Here is an 18,886-nt window from a genome sequence, read left to right on the forward strand (position 1 = left end):
AAGACTTCATGTATTAAGTAATTTATAAGCACATGTTTCTATAAAATATAAATCACTAGAAACAGCTGCTTTTCTTTAAACTCACTATTGTAGAAAGGTAATGTATTGGTCAAAGGGGACATCTGAAGTGTTGCATTGGGCTAATGTAAAGTACAGAACAGGAGCAACGTGAAAGGTGTCGATGTAAACATCTTCAGTGTCATGTTTGTGCTCACTGTAACTTGCCATAATGGGGAGTCAAAGGGGACAAAAATGAATGTCATCTGAATGAAAACAAAATGGAGCATAGGGATGGTCTCTATAATGGCTGTCTCTTTCATGCATTCACTGACAGACAGTGCCCTCTGCTTGCAGTCAAGGAGTGTGTGCTTAAAGATACACAGGACTAATCCACTAGATGTCAGTATGACGCTTCCACTGTCAAAGCTGCTCCTAAGACTTGTCGGGGACTATTCGACAGATGCTGGGAGTAAATCTTGGACTTGTCTAATTCTCTTGTCCTTCACTTTGTCACAAACCAGATTGGATCAACTAAGGGTTGTTTGTTTTTCATCGGCCAGCTGAATTTATCAGATGCCTATTTCAAATGGATTGATAGTATTGTCTTACTAAATCATTTGGGTATTGTCTACATCAGTTCTTCCAGAAAATGAATGAACCATGCCGTCTTAAATTATGCCCTATATTCCTTCTCAACCATTTCAAACCATTGTTTCAAAAAATATGGACTGTTCCTTTTCTGCTCTGGTACTCTACACACCCATCGACTGTTCTGCATCAATGTTCAGTAATTAACGCTGCATTAAAGCAGCAGGGGCCCTTGCTGTCTCTTTAAAGAGAGGGGGGCTTCACCCATCAGACAGGCTCTTGGGGCATGGGGCCCTCAGGCAGCCAGGCAGGCAACAGCACAACAGCTGTTATGCACTCAATGGCCCCTTTGTTCTCGCAGCTCAGACGCTTGTGGCAGCAGCAGGTGCCCATTGGCTGAACCACCAGCCACCAGAGTTCACACCTAGATAGGGGGTACAGGAGACGCCAATCATTGACCATGCTAAAGGGGTTTCCACCTACAGAGGAACAGTCATAGGCCAGCGTTTGTGTTTTATGTCAATTCAAAATTGCAATTAAAAATGGCAGAATGGGTCAACATCGGAATTACTAAATTGATGTAAGGCTTCTGCTTTGAACAAGAAAAAGGTGCATGTATAATACAAATTTGGTCAAAGGTGCAAGGGGAAAAAAGGGGTTACGTATTTTTCAATTGGGAGTCTGCCTGTGACACTTTAGGGTCGATGGAAACATGTTTTGTCATGTCAAGTAGGCCACTTGGTGACACATTTTATCCCTGGGGCAAGGCAGGGGGCAGCAGAGGGACGGTAGCAGTAAAATAGCACTGATATCACGTTTTCAGGTTTCCCATAGTCCCACATGCAGTATTTTAATTTTTAAATGATTAATATCAATCAACATATTCAATACAATGAATATGAGTTAAGCTCATATTGGTTTGCAATACATACCTATACGAATAATCCACAGTGCCTTGCGAAAGTATTCGGCCCCCTTGAACTTTGCGACCTTATGCCACATTTCAGGCTTCAAACATAAAGATATAAAACTATTTTTTTGTGAAGAATCAACAAGTGGGACACAATCATGAAGTGGAACGGCATTTATTGGATATTTAAAACTTTCTTTAACAAATCAAAAACTGAAAAATTGGGCGTGCAAAATTATTCAGCCCCTTTACTTTCAGTGCAGCAAACTCTCTCCAGAAGTTCAGTGAGGATCTCTGAATGATCCAATGTTGACCTAAATGACTAATGATGATAAATACAATCCACCTGTGTGTAATCAAGTCTCTGTATAAATGCACCTGCACTGTGATTGTCTCAGAGGTCCGTTAAAAGCGCAGAGAGCATCATGAAGAACAAGGAACACACCAGGCAGGTCCGAGATACTGTTGTGAAGAAGTTTAAAGCCGGATTTGGATACAAAAAGATTTCCCAAGCTTTAAACATCCCAAGGAGCACTGTGCAAGCGATAATATTGAAATGGAAGGAGTATCAGACCACTGCAAATCTACCAAGACCTGGCCATCCCTCTAAACTTTCAGCTCATACAAGGAGAAGACTGATCAGAGATGCAGCCAAGAGGCCCATGATCACTCTGTATGAACTGCAGAGATCTACAGCTGAGGTGGGAGACTCTGTCCATAGGACAACAATCAGTCGTATATTGCACAAATCTGGCCTTTATGGAAGAGTGGCAAGAAGAAAGTCATTTCTTAAAGATATCCATAAAAAGTGTTTAAAGTTTGCCACAAGCCACCTGGGAGACACACCAAACATGTGGAAGAAGGTGCTCTGGTCAGATGAAACCAAAATTGAACTTTTTGGCAACAATGCAAAACGTTATGTTTGGCGTAAAAGCAACACAGCTGAACACACCATCCCCACTGTCAAACATGGTGGTGGCAGCATCATGGTTTGGGCCTGCTTTTCTTCAGCAGGGACAGGGAAGATGGTTAAAATTGATGGGAAGATGGATGGAGCCAAATACAGGACCATTCTGGAAGAAAACCTGATGGAGTCTGCAAAAGACCTGAGACTGGGACGGAGATTTGTCTTCCAACAAGACAATGATCCAAAACATAAAGCAAAATCTACAATGGAATGGTTCAAAAATAAACATATCCAGGTGTTAGAATGGCCAAGTCAAAGTCCAGACCTGAATCCAATCGAGAATCTGTGGAAAGAACTGAAAACTGCTGTTCACAAATGCTCTCCATCCAACCTCACTGAGCTCGAGCTGTTTTGCAAGGAGGAATGGGAAAAAATTTTAGTCTCTCGATGTGCAAAACTGATAGAGACATACCCCAAGCGACTTACAGCTGTAATCGCAGCAAAAGGTGGCGCTACAAAGTATTAACTTAAGGGGGCTGAATAATTTTGCACGCCCAATTTTTCCGTTTTTGATTTGTTAAAAAAGTTTGAAATATCCAATAAATGTCGTTCCACTTCATGATTGTGTCCCACTTGTTGTTGATTCTTCACAAAAAAATACAGTTTTATATCTTTATGTTTGAAGCCTGAAATGTGGCAAAAGGTCGCAAAGTTCAAGGGGGCCGAATACTTTCACAAGGCACTGTATATCTACCTAGGTTATTTAGTCAGTTTTGGCCCTTAACCCCACCCTCTTGATCTGTGCAGCTCTGAAGTGGTCTGATGTTGAAGGTTGTGTGTGGGGTGGATGTTTGCCCTTGCTATGTTCATCAGAGAAGTGGGCAGTTCAGCCCTGAAGACCTTCTTGGGACTCACAGAGATGACATACACAACAGCCATACCCATGTCACCTATCTGGACTGGATGGTGAGTTTCTGTTCTTCAAGGAGCTAGAGAGAATGGAGGGAATGAACAAAACTACGTGACCTACAGTACCAGTCAAAAGTTTAGGGTTTTTCTTTATTTGTACTATTTTCTACATTGTAGAATAATAGTGAAGACATCAAAACTATGAAATCAAACATATGGAATAATGTAGTAACCAAAAAAAAGAAAACAAATCAAAATATATTTTAGATTCTTCGAAGTAGCCACCCTTTACCTTAATGACAGCTTTGCACACTCTTGGCATTCTCTCAACCAGCTTCACCTGGAATGCTTTTCCAACAGTCTTGAAGGAGTTCCCACATATGCAGAGCACTTGTTGGCTGCTTTTCCTTCACTCTGCGGTCCAACTCATCCCTAACCATCTCAATTGGGTTGAGGTTGGGAGATTGTGGAGGCCAGGTGATCTGATGCAGCACTCCATCACTCTCCCTCTTGAAAACAAATTATAGTCCCACTAAGTGCAAACAAGACAGGATGGAGTATCGCTGCGGAATGCTGTGGTAGCCATGCTGGTTAAGTGTGCCTTGAATACTAAATAAATCACTGACGGTGTCACCAGCAAAACACCCCCACACCATCACATCTTTCCTTCATGATTCACGGTGGGAACCACACATGCGGAGATCACAAAGACACTGCGGTTGAAACCAGAAATCTCAAATTTGGACTCATCAGACCAAAGGAAAGATTTCCTCAGGTCTAATGTCCATTGCTCGTGATTCTTGGCCCAAGCAAGTCTCTTCTTATTATTGGTGTCCTTTTAGTAGTGGTTTCTTTGCAGCAATTCGACCATGAAGGCCTGATTCAAACAGTCTCCTCTGAACAGTTGATGTTGAAATGTGTCTATTACTTAAACTCTGTGAAGCATTTATTTGGACTGCAATACTGAGGTGAAGTTAACTCGAATGAACGTATCCTCTGCAGCAGAGGTAACTCTGGGTCTTTCTTTCATGTGGCCGCCCTCATGAGAGCCAGTTTCATCATAGCGCTTGATGGTTTTTGCGACTGCACTTGAAGAAACATTCAAAGTTCTTAAAATTTTCCGAATTGACTGACCTTCATGTCTTAAAGTAATGATGGACTGTCGTTTCTCTTTGCTTATTTGAGCTGTTCTTCCCATTATATGAACTTGGTCTTTTACCAAATAGGGCTATCTTCTGTATACCACCCCTACCTTGTCACAACACAACTGATTGGCTCAAATGCATTAAGAAAGAACAAAATTATACAAATTAAGATTTAGCAAGGCATACCTGTTAATTGAAATGCATTCCAGGTGACTACCTCATGAAGCTGGTTGGGAGAATGCCAAGAGTGTGCTAAGCTCTCATCTACGGCAAAAGGTGGCTACTTTGAAATATCTCAAATATAAAATATATGAGTAGCTGTGTCCAAACTTTTGACTGGTACTGTAAGTCTACATAGTTGTACTATGCGGTTGAGAGAGAGGGAGACATGAAAAGAAAGATGTGAAAGTATTCTATCTATGTGCACTCAATTCATTTTGCAATTGTTTTTAGAACGTTAACAGCACAGAGGGGTGAGGGGAAGGTTGATTTATACTGTAGGCCCACTTCGTTGTACCCTATAGGGTAGGCCCTCAGATCAGGCTGTTGTTAGCAGGCCAACCTCACCAAAGCCCCATTGCTGTCTTTTTAGGAGGGGGTGCTAATGAACCACATCCCACAGGAACTTTGATTCAGTCAGAGCACCTTTAGTGAACAGGATAAAGTGAGAGGTCTCTGGGGGTGACCTGTCAGCTGTTCACATAGGCCTATACAGTACATGTTGTCCTACTCTCATGCAAATGAAACAAAAATGATATCGTTATTACAGTAATGCAGTACAATGTTATACTAATTTGGGACAGGCTATAGAAGGGCTTAGATGCTATTTTGCATGATATATTCAAATCCAGGCGTCAAGGTTCGTAGCACTGCTGGTTTTCATCCTTCCCCTCTCGGACTGATTGGGTCCTGGGACCTGATTGGCTACTCAGTAATATTAGTCAATCAATTAACTACAAAGACAAGAGCTACAGTTCTGACCTCAAGCCCAGTATTTACATTTCAGCCTGTAACAGTATACTAGTTCACTCGATAAGCTATGATACCACAGTTTAAAGCAAGAATCCTTAGTTGCTACATAAATTATTTGACTTATTAAACGATTTGACTTTGAAGAATATAACTTAGAAATAGCTGATGAGTTTAGTTCAACTGTCGTACCCCATCAGAACCCAAAATATAAGCTCCAATGTTAGTAAACAACATACAAGGAAACAAACACTGTATAGCCTCAAAGCATACATTTGATATCATGGATGGTCAGCCCTTGCATCCATAGACATGTCTATACATTTGAGAGTGGTTACATTTCTCCAGCCCCATCCCGTAGCTTTTTAGCGAAAAGGGGCAGGTAGAAAGCTTTGTTATTGTTTCAATGAAGGATTATAGCTTTAAATCATCAACTCCCACAAAAATATGAAAATAGTAGAACGGATGGAAACGAGATAATGCCAAAAAGAAAAATCCTGATAATCAAGAAAAACAAATAGATGAGCGAGAGAGAGCTGCAGTATCTGTCACTGTCACAGAAGCTGTCAATAAGGGACCACGTGGCTTTCAGACGGCATGCCAGTGTTTACATATGCGACAAGACGAAACACGCCCCATAGTTCTTCTCACGCCCACAAAGGGAGGGGCGGGGAAACTGTATTTAAATAAACCACACCCCAACTTTGAATGAGCAGAACGTCCCTGAGCGGAACGAAATCTTGGGCTGACGCTGTCCTTGTCCATTTAATTTAGGAAATGTGTTGTGTCCAGAAGTCGATTACAATTGAAGATGGAGTTGTGTCACGCGTTAAATGTAAAGTGAATGCATTTGCAAACTTTTATTATACTGAACGGCAAATTTTCCCGACCGGTAGTAGTTGAGAGAGGGAAGTGGATACTTTTTTGAGACAGCATAGCAAGAAGGAAGTCATTCGCCAAGGTAGTGCCGCCGAATCAAAAAAAAAAAAAAAAAAAAAAAAAAAAAATTTCAAGTCAAACATATGTTGTTGGTTGAACTTGCAAGTGACATAAATACAGTCCAAGAGCCTATGTAGGCCTACAAATATTATACCGGTAGACTGCTGACAAACACAACATTTCAATCTTGAGACATCTTATTTAAGATACTCTTTGAAGAGGTGTTTATTTGAAACATATGAAACATAAAAAAATGCTTGTTTCTTTGCCAAATTAAAAGGTTTAGATTCATTGTCCAATAGGGAAGTGTATTTTTACCTACGTATAGATGTGCAAACTATTTATTTATAAACCACTTTATAATTCAAATTAGCCTATATTCCTACAGACTGGTTTTTGTTAACTTACAATATGTTGTGGAATATTAAAAGTATATACTTTAAATTGTCTATTTGTAGACCCATAGGCCTATGACGAATAGTGTCAACTAAAGTGTTTGTTGTGTTCTAGCCCATGCAAAGACAGTAAGCTAGATTTGTGTTTTGTGTGTGATTACAGGCGATCTTGAAGCACTCATCAAAGACACCTGATGAAGCCCTACCCATCGGATAAGAGGTTCGTGATATACTCTACTGTGAAAATAGGAGTATTTGAAGATATTCTACTTTACATTTACATACTATGAGGTGATTTTTATACTGACCTCAGCCACAATGGAGCCACAGGAAGTTAGGATGGAAATACTGGTCAAATTGATCATGGAAAACCAACAGATTTTAGATGCAGTATTATTGTAACTGTGCCACAGATATCACCTCAAAATGTTCTAAGCATAATCTTTATTCACTTATTTATCTAAATTGGTTTCAGTATCCCTCATAACTCAATGCATGTTTACTGTATGGTCTTTATCCATCTTCCACCATCTGCATGGAAACTGCAAGTGTCTACAACTTTTTACTGCTACATGTTACATGTTGCCCAGAACTGTCAGAAGTAGGTTGAGGGTGGAGGTGGGTATGATACGTCCTAGAAAACACTGCCGTTCTCTCTGCTGATATTTCATACTTCCCACAGCGAGAGGCTGTTCACAGCACTTGTTTTTGGTTGCTAATAACCAGGCTATTCCCTTCAGGGACACATTAGCTCTTGTAAACAAGTTGCTACAGTGTGTATATATGCTTTGATGTCACTGATTTAGTATCTATCTCTTCCGCGTCAATATTTTATTAACTATATTCATCATTACGATATAAAGCAATGCTCATGAAGATATTAAATAAATGTAACGCCTCAGCTAGCCAAGAGTTCAGCTTTTTTTTAGGTTACGGAAGTGGAACCATGCTCTTAGCCAAGCATGGTTTCTACTACTTGAATACTTGAATACTAGCTTTTTCTACACTTTCCCTGTGTGCTATTTTCATCAAAGCCATGGTTGCTTGTTGCAACTAAATTACAGTACAATACACTTCATTGTTGCTAATTTGTTCATTTGGTTCATTATAATCAGTTTACTTCACTTCTCCCTCAAATAATGTAGTCAGACCGAGATAGCGTTTGCCCGTCACCATCATTTTTGTCAGGACACAAATCTTGATTTGGTTATGATGTTGCTATACATCTTGTGAAGGCTTATCTCACGGATATATTGAGGGAAACATTAAGGAGCGTGGCATGGCAAAATGAACCTTATCATAGTGGTAATTGTTATTAATGACAATAACGACTGTGTTGATAAAGGAGATTAACGCAAAGTAAAATGTCAGGGAGGGTTCAGTATTATAATGCAATCGTAGAATTGCCCTGCTGCAATTGCCCTGCTGCCCTGCTAGATGAATATGGACTCTATTCAGGAACGAATCCTGATGTTTTTTGCATTTGGTACATGTAGTTCTGAATATCCTTATGGCTCTACTGTTAAGCTCTCATGGTGGTGATCAACAGTTGTGAGCACTAGAGATCTGATCTAGTTCATCTAGTGCTCTTCCTTTATGTGAAATCTCGGTTGAACAGACACTGGAGCAGAGAGATTGAACATCGCTCAGGTTTTGTCATGCTGTTTAAGTGTGCATCTGCCACCCCCTTGTGGCCTCTCATATTAGCTACAGGGTCAGTGAAACCATGGCTTTCTACAAAAAGCAGTTTGGGAGGGAAATTGTGACTATTTCCCCTATTCTTTGCTACATCTGCACATTTGGAGTTAAATATTCTCCTTTCTTGTGATTATATATTTAATGAAAGTCTAATATGATCCATATTTTTTTAGTAGGCCCATATTCTGCCTCCATAGTGTTTGGATGACAATAGCTCTCACAACTGCCAGTAGTGTAATTTGTGATTTGAAATCTTGCTATGATGTGTAACCTAACGAAGTGTTGATTCAATGTCAGAAGAAGAAAAAAAATCTCCTACGACCCTCTTATTGTTATTTGCTGTCATTTCACAAACAAACCAGCAGGGTTATCAATTGCGTCATCCTTGTTAATAATGAAAAACAAACATTTAATTTGTCTTATTTTAACATGATATCTGTAGTTGCCATAGTACCAGTCTTCGGCCTAGTGTTTTAAATTGAAGAGGACAGATATGATCAAATCTCAAACCAGACTGTACAGTGCTGTGTATAATAAAGCATGAGGGAATTATAGGCTTATTTGAAAAGGGCAACACAAAGACCCTCTTGTTCCTTTAAGTCTTTATGTTTTTGGAGGGAGTGTGTGTCGAACACGAGGGCCGCTTCCTGTCAATTCTGTTCCACATATTCCCGGTTCCTTTCCATTGTAATTCCTTTAATTAAAGTGATTTTATTCACAGGCACACAGCTGGCGTCGGCTACTTTCCATTAGGCATCTGAGTGGCCGCCTCGTTGGTTGGAGGACCCGCATTGGGGCTGCTTCCTAGGGAGCACAATACTATTTTCATCTCCCCTCTGAGTTTGTTGTGTGTTTTGAATTTATTAATCATTGATTTTAATGCGCGCCTCTTGACAGTGGCAGCTACCCGCACATTAATTAATTCCAGTGTCCCTGTTTAACAAAATGGCATTTAGAAACAATGTGAGGTCGGCTGGTGTTCCCTCTGACCTATAAATGAAGGCGTTGAATGCAAAATGTCAAAATTTGCTTTTATTTGTTCTTCACTATTTGTACTTGCTTCTATTTATTTGATGGCGTGGATATAAATAAGGCTATTTCTGCTCTATTGAAATATCTGTAAACACAGTTCATTTTTTAATATTCAGCAGTATTTTTGGTAGATCATAATAATATCTCTTTTGTTCAGCATCCTTCTTCAATACTCCTGCTTTGCATGCGGCTTCTGTCGGTCGCTGAATGGCATATTCTCAAAGGAATTGTCGGTCTTAAAATGAGCATAAAGGTGCTGTGCCGTCAACAATAGGTGGGCTATGTTTATCCTTTGAGGTCTTAAATAAGTATGTTAAAAGATTGCCTTCAGTGAATTACCGAGGAATAAAAAGAAAGATTTGATCTCACCATAGGCATATGGTGTTGGAATTTGAATTGGGTTAGGATTTGAATGTATTTATGTGAGTTTTTTTTAACATTTTATAACTAAACTATTCATCCATTTAAGTGAGTGGCTGGTATGTGTGGTTGAATAGATAAAAGTGTGCTCATAATCCTTATTGACAAGAGGGATGCGTAAAGACAGCTATTCCTAAATCCCTGCCGTGCCCTGCCCTGTGGATGGGCCTTATCCTTATGCAAGGAGGGTTTCTTAATGCTAAAGATTTCCTGACAGATTGCTTTCACCAGATTGATTAGCACATGGTGTTAGTAAGTGAACTAACTGTGTGTGTGTGTGTGTGTGTGTGTGCCTGTGTGCGTGCACGAGCGCCTTTGAGAGAGGGGGGGGGGGGGGGACATGGGGTGCTTATCATTCTGAAAATTAAAAGAAGCAAACAACCACAGCCGTAACATGATGGCATTTAGCTGGCATCCTGCTGGGGTTTAGCACAACACTCTAACTGTGCTGACATCTGCAAAAGATAATGCAGAAAAGAGACTCAAGGCTCACCTCACTCAAACTCAAAGTGCAGTAACTACACAGAAGTATACAGTATGTATGCATAATATAATTTTTTCCTGTAGTCAAAGCGGGCAGGATGATTGCAGAATGTAAAATAGCTGGAAGCCTCCTCACAGGTCGTTCAGTCCAGTTTTGTTGACATGATGTTCCCTAGCCTTTGTATGAAGTAATGGTGTGAAATTGCTTGTATGCAAATACACTGTATAGCATGTTCAATTAGACCCTTGTGATGAAACAATTAGGGCTTTGAAGAAGGTTCTCACTATTCCTGCTGTACCTATGAAGCCTAAAGCAGGTTGGCCTTTCCCTCCCTCCCTCCCTCCCTCCCTCCCTCCCTCCCTCCCTCCCTCCCTCCCTCCCTCCCTCCCTCCCTCCCTCCTCTCTGAAGGGGGGTAACAGAGAGGAGAGGATCCATCGATCAGTGCCGATCGTTCAGCGCCCTGCCTGCACCCTGCCTCATTGTTTTTATCTTGTCTCTCAAGCAGGGCGAACCCTGTTGCCATGGCATCCCCCACACATTGGAGATGGCACTTCAACCCTTTTGCTTAATGATCTCTTGGATGATAGCATACTTGTCAGGCATTCATGTTCTGTTGAGACGCGAGGGTTTCTGAACGTTCTATCATAACCTTACTGTACCGAACACGGGGGTCCATTCTCTTCTTTTGCAAATCAAAGTGAGCTTCTTTTCCTTTGAATTATTTCAAGTGCTATGATTTGTTTCCACTGGGTATGTTCTCAAAGACGGACGTTCTAAATGGAGAGAAACCAATTTGCATTCATTTACTGCCTTTTTTTTTGTTTTTAGGCATTACTTTAAAACCGTCACTCTTTTGGCAGTTCAGTGCTGGGCGAGGGATTATTGCTCACATAAATAGCTGCCATTGATTTGACAAAAAAAAGAGACTACTCTATGTCATTATGGAGGCAGAAAATCCTAATTTAGAAATGTGAACAAAAAAGCGGAGCGTTCAATTCAATTCCATAATCCTCCATATTGCATGAAATCATGGGTGTCATGTTACAATACACCGTTTCAGTCAATGCTGGGATGGAGACAAAGGTGGCGCCTGCAGCCATCATAATGTACTGAGCAAGGAAATGTGTTCAGAATCTGTTTTATTTTATTATTCTATATCTGTCAACTCCCATGCAGTGTCTTTTCCAGTTCTATATGTATCTGGTGTGCCTGCATGTGTTATGTGCTTTAAACGTTTCATAGGACATGCAGTGCAATGGTTAGAGCCCCTGTTAATTAGTTGAATGTACCCCCCCCCCCCCACCCCCCCACCCCCTCTGCTCGGCAGTGGATGAAACAGTCGTGTCTAATCGTATATGACTTTGGGGACATGATACGTGCCACAGTGCCATCACGTTTCCTGTTATTTAAATATGGAATCAAGCGTCTCAGACATTAGTGACCAGTATTGATTGTGAATCCGGGAAGAGCTGTCTGGTGTAGTTCGATCACATCTGACCTATTATTCATGTGGTAAAATGAAACAAAAAGGGGGGGGTGGGGGGGGAGATGGAGGGGAGAGAAGTTTAAACATAATTGGGAGAAGGACAGAGTTGTTGCTTTGGCCTCGTTAAGATTCGCCTCGCGTCTCATGGATCACCCATCAACAGTCTCCAAATAACACCATGGGAAGCGTGTGAATGATTTTTCAAGACTTGCATTTTGTGTTCTTAGAATGGAGAGAAGGCTGCTGGTTTTATTGGTCGAGGAACTTCCTTTTGGAACGTTTAGCCGAGCGTTTCTTCCGTTCGTTGTTTTCTTCTCTGTTAAAGGGCCTGTTGAGCTAAAACAAGCACCTGTGTCTGTCGGCAAGGAGCACAGTTGATGTCAGAGACAGTGGTCCTTGCATGGCTAACATATAAAGCATAAGATTTGAGGGAATTAGAGAATGGGTATTTTAGCACTATGCAGGATGACTCTGATTCATAGCTCCATATGCTCCACCAAACACTACCAGTGGGTGGCCATGTCTCTTTGTTTTATTGCTCTGTCTCAAAGGCAGGAGAAATATGTTACCCGTGTCTGTTCCAAAATGATTTCTCTCCCTTTATTAGTCTTTTGTTTAACCTGTTGTTACCCATCATGTGTTGCATTTCTTGCGAGCCAGACACACCCCCGATCTAAGAAATGGCTTTGGTAAATTTGTTTTATCACCAATGACCAACGTTTTCTGGCCCATGGTATTTACTTCTAAGTCAATGTCGTAATTTCCCCTATGTCTCCACAGACATGTTTTGCTATCATTCCAAAGGCTTCTGTGGACTTACGGACTTGTAGATAATGTAGTCTCTCAATATTTGCGGTGGCTTTTCTCCGTAAATGAGAACGCAAAACTCTCCTACTAGGTTAAGTTCAGTTCTGTCTGGAGTCGCTTGCAAATCTTTTTTTTCTATAAGATTGTGTCCAAGACGCACACGGCTGGCGAGCAAGACTGAGTAACATCTGTCTGGTGTATTCTATAGCTGGGAGTGACGTCTCAGACAGTGTTGAGAGTTGTTTGAATCACTCAGAAATGATCTTCTTCACTACTCCACACTTAAAGAAAAAGGTGAAAAATGAACCTTCTTTTTTTACATGCATAAAAGCATACTAGAGCCTACAGAATCAGCTTGATGTCTTTTCACTCTCATAATGCGATATGGGGAAGACTTCCTGCATGTCATAAGGTATTGGAAGGTAAAATTGAATTAAACTAAAGAGCTCTGAAGAATGGGACTGGGAAGTACTCACTTTCCCTCTATTTGACAATGAGGATTGCTGTAAATTGACACTGAAATGGTTCGTCTCGCACCCTCTCAAATGACCTCTCAAACGGGTAACATGCATATTAACTGTCTCATCGCAAATTGTGTTGAAATGGGACAGAATGCAGTAAATGAGATATCCATCGTCTCCGTGATGAGCACTTCCCCTCATCAGTGTTGCTTTATTTCCCCACTATCGATGATGGGTTATGGCGTCGGCCAGTTAGCTGACCTTGTTGCACTGTCCTCTCGGACTAGCCTACGTTGTGTTGTTGGACAAAACTATGGGTTTAATGTGGGTTTGTTGTAAGTAGGTACGTGTTCTAGAGGGTACTATCAGTACTTAGTTAACATCCTTCCTTGGATTTAGTGTCATGGGGATTCTTTTTCCTCCTCGAGTGGCAACTGTCTGGGAATATTTTTGTGCATCTGAAAAAAAGAGATGCCTTGAATATACATATGATTAATAATTAACTCCATACTTTATTCCCCTTTGAAAGTTATTATGCAGAATTAATATTTCATACGGGTACAAGCCTTACATGACAACTGTACTAAGACAAAGGATAGTAATGGCACAAAGTTTGGCAAGTCTGTGTAGGCCTGTTCTAAAATCATTGGCCTTCATCCTAGGTTTATCATTCAAGAGATGTCAATGGCGAATCTCTGTTTCTGTTCATGTTCTGTTTCTGTATTCTGTTTTTCTGACTTTCATGCAAACATATACAAGTCCTTACATTCTGAATTATAGCCTAGTCTTTCCCGTGCTCGGCTGCTCGCTCCTACATTTGGAGTTGGATAGCAGTTTGTGGCCTATTTAGATCTGATTTTGTTTCTGTTTTGACTGGGTCTAAACTGAGCCCATCTGCATGGGGAAGTAACAGGCCAGATAACTCAGTCCTCTTCTCAGTAAAAGGTTTCTGGATCCCTGACTTGGTGTGCTTTTGGCCGACGACATCACTGTCCCCCTCTCGCGTTGTCTCTCTTCGGTCTGTGTCTCTTTCTCCCACTTTCTCTTGTCTCCCATTATGCCGCAGAGAGACACAATTATCCACTTCATTTGAGTCGTCGTGGTAATGGTTCGCCCACCCCTCTCGGGGAAATAGGTAGCAGTAATTGTAAATTGTGTAATGAATGTGGAATCGCGACCATGCAGGGCGACGCCATTATAACCGACCCACTCATGAGCTCCGCCCCAACAACAAGTGAGACCCCTGGCCTTTAGTGTTCATGAGCCACAGTGGAAATATTTAGGCTCTGAGACAATTCATCCCAAGTGATGTGCTTTTTTACCTCTTTCATTTCTTTCCCTCCATCTTTATTTCCTCGATTCTCTCCTCCTCTGACACCTTTTAGCGTGTCATTATGATGGTATATAACACTGTTATACTGTTTGAGGAACTTCTTCGTCTTCCTCCTCTTCTTTCTGGCCCTGCAGCAGCTGTTCTTTGCTCAGAGGGTAGGAGTGAAAGACTAGATATCCTGCTCCTCCAGCGATGACACCTCTGCACCTGTGCAGAGACAGGTGAGCGAGCTCAGTGACGCGCCCCAATTATCAGAAGTGACATTGTGTCAGTGAATTATCTTGGTTAAGAAGTCTGGAGTGCTGGGGAGCAACGGGAGGCCACAGGACCTGAGGCACTATTAATCTGAGAGTGTTGCCGTTGAAACACCTTCTCCTTGTGTGTGTGATGAGCCGCTTATCATGGATACCTGCTGTTTCCGAGTGGGGAAGCGGTGGGTTTGCTTTAAAATGCTTTGTATTAATTAACCCCCCCCCACCCCCACTAGCTCCCTGTTGTACACCGTGTCATTTTACTTTGTTGTTCTTGAATCATGGATCCTTAGTCCTGTAATGTTCCAGTTCAGCAGTTTTAGTTCTTACAGACGCTTGACTTTATTATGGCTGCCCCAAGGGCACTGCTCATGGCTTTGCACAATGTTACAAGGGCCAAAAGGCTGGTGATTTTAAGAAGTCATTTTCCCTCTTACTCCATGAAGGTAGATGGTGTTAGATCCAGGGGTTGGGCCACAGACAGGAGAGGAAAACAGGAGGTCAGAGGAGCAGGAGGCACTCATAGAGGGAGACTGTTACCGAGGGCCCACATTTCTGTTTGATGTATAGCACATCATAAGTCCTTCACTTACTAAGTTAAGAATCCGGCCTTCAAAGATTGGGTCAGTGAGAGAGACTTTGACTGTGTCATTAACAGAGACTTAGGGGGAAGATCACTGAGGCAGTCTGAGATGGGGAGGGTATAGGAGACTAGAAGGTAGGCGTCTGCTGTCCAGCTGAGCCTTGTCTACTCCCCTTCAGCCTCCAGCACACCCCCTCATTGTCATAGAGTAACTCCCAAGAGGCATTGCGTCCTCAGTGTCTCTCTGCTGAAGGGGAGAAGCAGGATGTGGACCGACAGAAAGCCTGTCTATCACACTCTCTGTCATACTCTCACATGCTCCCACGGGGCTACATTACTGATAATGTCTCATATGGCAGAGAGGACCTGTCAGTGTCCCTCCTATCAGAGTGATTCCTGTTTTGTCCAGCAGGGGGTGGTGTTGCAATTGGTTTACCAAGCACCTGTGGGATAGAGAGTTGAAATGCCACTACAGTCTACAGAATGGGTAAAGAAGGCACACACAAAAAACACATCAGACATTTGGAATTAATGGAGTAAAGAAAGCTTATTGTTATTCAATGTTGTGACGTCAAGGTCATTAGTGAGTCAAACGGTGAGATGTGATTGTGTTGCCATTGTAACTAAAAGACATGATGAGACATTCATCTCAATTCCCTGAACATATGTGTTTGATCAGGGGGTAAGGCATCATCTAAATAAATCATGATGAATCATTGTGGTCTCAAAACACTGCCATTCCTTTCAGTCTTTTCTATTGTGTAATGAGTATACATTTTAGCATGTGTGTATTGAATTACCCATCCTTAAAAACATTATATAGGCTAATCCAGATTTGTTCAACCAAAAGACCCACCCCCCATTGATCTGAGTAAAAAATATGCCCTTAAAAATGCTATTCCACCAGATTTAAACTCAGTCAGGCACATTATCAGGCTGGGCTCAGTGAAGCAAAAACATTCCATAACCTCAACCTTCTTCCTGACCCCTCCCTGCTTTTAACAACTGCCGACATAGTTTTGCACTGTTATGTGATCATGCTTGGATGAAATCTGTCAAACAGCTCCCTGAGTTATTAGGCTGTCTGCGTCTGACCTTTCCGCAATCAAAGATATATGACTTAAGGGCTCAGATTTGCCATGGCAACGGGTCCAATTTGCCGCCGTGAGAAAAGGTCTAATTGTTGCAGAAATTTAATGATCTAGCGCGACATCAGGGGCTGTGAGATTTTATGAACTGTTTACGCCATAATTTTCTTTTGTTAATGCATTCCAGTTTAACCCTTTCCCTGCTGGATGCCTGAAGGGGGGAGAGGGGGCTCTCTGCTGCTGCTGCTGTCTGTGTGAGCAATCTGCCTCAACCTGTTTGCATGTCTTGCGCCTTTATAAAAGGGCACTTCTGTCTTTAAGAAAAACCAGCAACATTATCGCCTCAACGATGTAGACATCAGTAATATATTCTACAAGGTCAAAGACAACTGAGATTAAAATGTCTAATCAGTTAATTTGTTTTATTGAGAAGGACTGGTGTGTGATTGGACAGAGCGGGAGAGAGAGAGAGAGAGAGAGGGGGATAGTGATGGAGGGGGTGTTGGAGATGCTTAGATTTGTACATTGGTATTTTGACTGTGCGTGATGCTAGAGAATATGGCTGTGGCGTTCTGTTATAGAATGTTGATGAACCTCAGACACCCTGTTTTTTTCCGTCTTCCCTCCCCCACCCTTCGTCTCTCTTCCGCTCACCATTCATTTTCAATCTATGGCACATTCATACGAGACTGATTGTATTATTTGCCTAAATAGACTTATATTTTATATCTCATTAAATATTCAAAATAAATTCAGCATATTTGAGATGTTCATACATATTCAGTTTTGGGAACAAGGATCAGAATATTTTGATTGAGCCCATACAGCGAAGACATTTTGAATTTTCTTTCTGTGTGCAGATAATTCCATTCAGAGGAATGAGTTGAATCACAATTGATCTCATTGTTTTCTTTTTTCTCTCACAATCAAATGTGAAAGAACATATTTTGTATTGCCAGGCTATTATAGGTTTATACAGTATGTAGATATTTAATAACTGTTTGATTCACTTGAAAATGTAATCACTCTCGAGTTTTTGTTTATGCACACATCACATCCTCATATACATCAATCAGAATTGTCCAAATATAGTCCTAAAACATATTATGTTCTCTCCCTATCCGTATCTGTCTTTGAACTAAAAAAATAAGGGTTTTGTCCCTTTTCCTGCCTGAGAATATTCAATCATGTGTGTGTTGGGTAAATGAGTCTCTCTGAATGTGACCCCCATTAGGTCCAGGGAAAGTAGAGCCGTCCAGCTCTGTTTGTTTTGCGTTAAGTTGCTGGAGTGGCGGCCAGGCCTTGATTTATTAGCACCGTGTGCCAAATGACCATGATGAAGTACATTTCCATTTTAAAGGACTTTACAGCTCAATCTGGAAAAGTTAAGAAGCAGAAACAACTCAGCCAGAGGAGGGGAGGGGGCGCAACCAAAGCTAGAGCAAAGGAGACTCAGGCTGACATAGATGAGTTGTGAAATAGGCCAGGTGTAGAGAAGAGGGAGAGATGGAGAGAGAGACTGTGTTTGTAGAAGGGACATTGATGTTTAATATTTAATCCTGGGTGCAGTTCTAAACATACAGTATGTAAGATGGCAGATTTAAGGAGAAAAACATTTGGAGCACTCAAGGCCAAACTTTGCAATCATGCGAGGGTTTTATGAGGAAAATGTTGTTTTGCTAGAGTACAATACTACCTCCCTTTGACATGGTCATGTGGCCACATTTCTCCACCAAGAAGTTCACACAAGTGATTTGGTAACAAAGTATTATTTTCTGGGTGACCCAAGGTTACTGTAAGGTTTGACATTGAATGTAGACCCACCAAAATGCACCTGCGTGCATCTGTAGAGTGTGCAACAAACAAGGCTTACATCCAGAAAAGTGATGAAGTGATTGTTAAATGAAAATACACCCGTCTTTAGGACAAATATGTGGCACTAATTACTTGTCTAACCTAAATCTCCCTGCACCAGATGTTGCTAAAATATAGTGAGACAGAGACAAATTGCACAATGTTGTTTTAGCCCTCACATAAAGATAGATGTTTAAATCATCTTTTCCTTGACCCTGTTAGGGAGTTGTTCAATGTGAATGTGAAGTTCGCTGGCAAAAGCTAATTGTAAAGATATGGTAGGTATCGCCTAATCTTGCCTTCTAAAGCATGTCCCTAAGAAGGATTACGTTTGGATCTTCTCCTCTTTTAATTCAGATCTCTATTTCAGTTACAGTATGTTGACTTCACCCCCACCTCCCTCTTTATCCTTCTGCTCCCTCCTCTCTACTCGTCTCCTCTCTACAAAAAAAAACAACGTACTTGATGACTTGTACAAAGTGGTGAAGAATTTCGAAGCCAGAGTCGGATTCGCAGAAGACCTTGAAAAACTTTCAGGTGTAAGTTACAGTAACTCAATAATAACCCTTTCATAAGAAGCCCTAGCCCCACCCCCGTTTGACTGCCTGCTATAGCAACCGATAGAG

This window comes from Oncorhynchus mykiss, chromosome 26 (genome assembly GCF_057628025.1).
Source record: "Oncorhynchus mykiss isolate SJ-2025 chromosome 26, ASM5762802v1, whole genome shotgun sequence".
In the NCBI taxonomy this organism is placed as follows: domain Eukaryota; kingdom Metazoa; phylum Chordata; class Actinopteri; order Salmoniformes; family Salmonidae; genus Oncorhynchus; species Oncorhynchus mykiss.